General features: G+C 45.7%; 1 non-coding gene across 1 annotated transcript; it reads right to left on the bottom strand.

Annotated features, from left to right (window-relative positions):
- Nucleotides 1-791: 791 nt before the first annotated feature.
- Nucleotides 792-898, bottom strand: LOC121146318. Its single transcript, XR_005882186.1, has one exon. It is a non-coding gene; the product is annotated as a U6 spliceosomal RNA (small nuclear RNA).
- Nucleotides 899-3,319: the final 2,421 nt, after the last annotated feature.

Below are 3,319 nucleotides of genomic sequence, written 5' to 3'. Positions count from 1 at the left end.
TTTCTCTCTCTCCCTCTCTCTCTCCTTCTCCTACTCTCTATCTCTGGGTCTCTCTAACCCTAGATCCAAATAAATAAATATTTTTTAAAAATATTTATTTTGATTGGAAAGGCAGATACACTGGTTCACTCCTCAAATGGCTGCAGTAGCTGGAGCTAAACTAATCCTAAGCCAGGAGTGAGGAGCTTCTTCCAAATCTTCCACATGGGTGCAGGATCTCAATTTTGGCCGTCTTCTACTGCTTCCTCAGGCCATAGGCATGGAGCTGGATGGGAAGTAGAGCTGAATGGGAAGTGGTGCAGCTGAATACAACTAGCATCCATATAGAATCCCGGTGCATGGGAGGTGAGGATGTAGCCACTAAGTTATCATGTTAGGCCCTAATTAATGAATCTCTTAAAGTTTTATGTTGATTGTTCATGGGGTAAGATTGGAGATTTAATTTACTTGTGGTAACCAGGAAGTGGGCCAAGGAGAAGGTTTTTAGGTCGATAGTTCTTCTGAGAGGGTCAGTTATATAGGTCAATGTGTCCCTTGCGTCTTGCTTCCTAGATTCTCGTGATGTTCCTTTGCACTTGGGCTGTTACTGGCAACCTGTGCCAGAAACCGGACTTAAGGGACCCTCAGATCTTTAACTTTGAACTTCCAAAGCACAATCTGGAATTAATTTTTTTCTTTCCTAATAAGCTGTTCTCAGACAGTTTCATTAAGGCCATGAAAAGCTGACTAATAGAGTCATACATTTTGTACATTTTTTTTTCAAAATGTTAAGGTTTTATTCACAAAGCTTTAAACATATGGAATGCTTCACACATTTACATGTCATCTTTTCACATGGGCCGTGCTAATCTTCTCTGTATTGTTCCAACTTTAGTTTATGTGCTGCCAAAGTGAGCACTGTACATTTCTTAAATTGCTTTTATTGGTACTTTTGCAAACTCACCGCAACTTTTTTCATGGTATCAGGCCCTTTTGCCAATCATAACATACAGGTTTGTTCTTTTGGTTGCAAGGTGTTGTCAGACTTCTCAGTCTTCTGTTATGCATTTATTAATCATAATAGATTTATTTTATTTTTGATGAGGCTTACATAGTTGAGGAGAATACATGCCTATGTGAACCACTAAGTAGGATGGAAAGTGTTAAGGAATAGGAGAAAGTGGATGAGACAATCGCTTCCAATCTTCATTTCCATTTTTCCTGTTTCTAGGAGAAAAGGAGACAGAAGAATAAAAGGCTGCTCCCAGCAGCCTAACCATACCAGCTTCTGAGGATATGTGATGGCCACTCAATGTCATCCTCAGCTCCCTAATGTGCAGCATATTCAAAGGCTACTGCTTAAATGGTTTCAATAGTTCTGAGATGCTATTGATTTCATTGTCCCGAAGTTGGGGAAATCATCCTAAAGTCCATTGCCTGACATAGTCCATTTCAGAGTCTAAACTCACCCAGATACCTGCTACTGAAGCTCACCCAGAGGTGTTACCTATTTTGTTCTGCTCTCCACGGTATTAGACATCCTGTGCAGACTTCTACGATCTGTCTTGTGCCCACGTGCATCTTGGCATGTCATCAACTGCACAGGCTTTAGCAACCAAGGAGACCCAGTTGTGATGCATGCATTTCATAGTCAGACCACAGATCCTGTGATATTGCCCTGTGGTTGGAGTTTTTAATCCAATCATCCAGTTAAGGGGTATCCCCAAAGAAATCTCACTTGTGGTTACCCCAGACCTGACCCTGTGTGTGCCAACCAGTATGGGGTCTGGCTCAGTCCATGACCCACACAAACCTACACAAGCACTAGTGGTTGCAGTTCCTAGGTGAGTTCTATCCCCAGCTCCATCTCACATGCAAATCAGTGGATGCTGTGGGCCAGTCCAACCCCATCAACCACACAATTGGCCCTCACATAAACCAGTGGGAACTGAAGCCTGGTTGAAGTGACCTGTAAAACCTCCACCAGGCCCACTCGCAGTCCTGGTTCCTGTGCTTATCTGGAAGTTCATCAGATTGCTCTAGTTTGTTATGGCACCCCATTTGGTTTGTGTAGACATGAATGGGTGGTGTAGCCTAGCTCAACCCAACCAATCACACTATTGAACCCACACTTATGCTGGCAGGTGCTACTGTGTATGCAGTAAGATCCACTCTAAGTCCCAGTTGTCATACTCACAACGGGAGATATAGGCCATCACAGTTTTCCTACCAGGTCTGCTCTCAGCCCTAGATCTTGCGGTTTACCAGGTAGTACTGTGGTTTAGCCTGACAGCACCTGTCTAACAGTCCTGGCATTTGCCAGTTGGTACTGTGGCAAAACCCAACCAGCCTTCACTTATTCTGGCTCATGCACACACAAGTAGATGTAGTTACTTAGCCCAGCCTGAGTCTCTCCCTAACCCAGATCACATGCATGCAAATGGGCTTTGTAGAGCTGCCTGGCCTGGTCTTCCCCCAGTCCCAGTTCTCATGCTTACCAGTGGGAGCAGAGGCTCAGCATGTGTGTCCCTGGAGCTCCCATACTGGGCTGCCCCTACCAAGGAAGGTAGGTATATGCTGTTGGTTGTGGCAACCCTCTCTGAAATGGCCCACTTTATCTTGATACTTACCTGCCCCCAATTCCAGCTCATGTAGGCAAGCGTTGCAACCCAGTCCAGCCTAGCCAGTTTTTAATGAATTGACTGGTGTTCTGGCCCAACCTGTCACACACTCCAACCTGGTTCTCACATCTGTCAGTGTTTACTATGAACTTTTCTATCCTGGCCCACCACCAGACCTGACCCACACATACGTTAGCTGGTGCTATAACCTGGCTTGGTCTGGACTGCTCATCACAAGGACTATATCTTGACAGAGGAGGTTGCAAAGCTCCTCTATCAGTTCACTTCCCAGTTGCACATCTCATGCACACAAGTGGGTTCTTGGCTTAGCCTAACTTGGCCCATACCTGGCAGGTACAGTAGCCTTGCCTAACTGGCCCATACCAATTTACCTCTTAATGTTGAATGCTACAACCCAGCCCTTTCTAGTCCATCCCAGACCCTACCCACTCTGGCTCTCATAAGCACTAGTGAGTATTGGAGCCTAGCTTAGTCTGGCACATACCAGACCCGATCCATACCCATTCCAAGGGATCCTGCAGCAATGTCAAGCCCAGTTCATTGCCCCCATTGTGACTCTTGTGCCAACCAGAAGGAACTGCTGTTCAAGCAGGGGCATCTTCCTAGCTCCCTGACAAGTTCTGTTTCAAGTCGCAGATCTTGTGCATGCCAGTGGCTGCTTTGACCAAGCCCAGCATAGCCTATCACCCATCTTGGCC

Source organism: Ochotona curzoniae, unplaced genomic scaffold, assembly GCF_017591425.1.
Source record: "Ochotona curzoniae isolate NIBS_2020 unplaced genomic scaffold, NIBS_Ocur_1.0 scaffold_3890, whole genome shotgun sequence".
Taxonomy (NCBI): domain Eukaryota; kingdom Metazoa; phylum Chordata; class Mammalia; order Lagomorpha; family Ochotonidae; genus Ochotona; species Ochotona curzoniae.
This window is presented reverse-complemented; position numbering and strand designations above follow the sequence as displayed.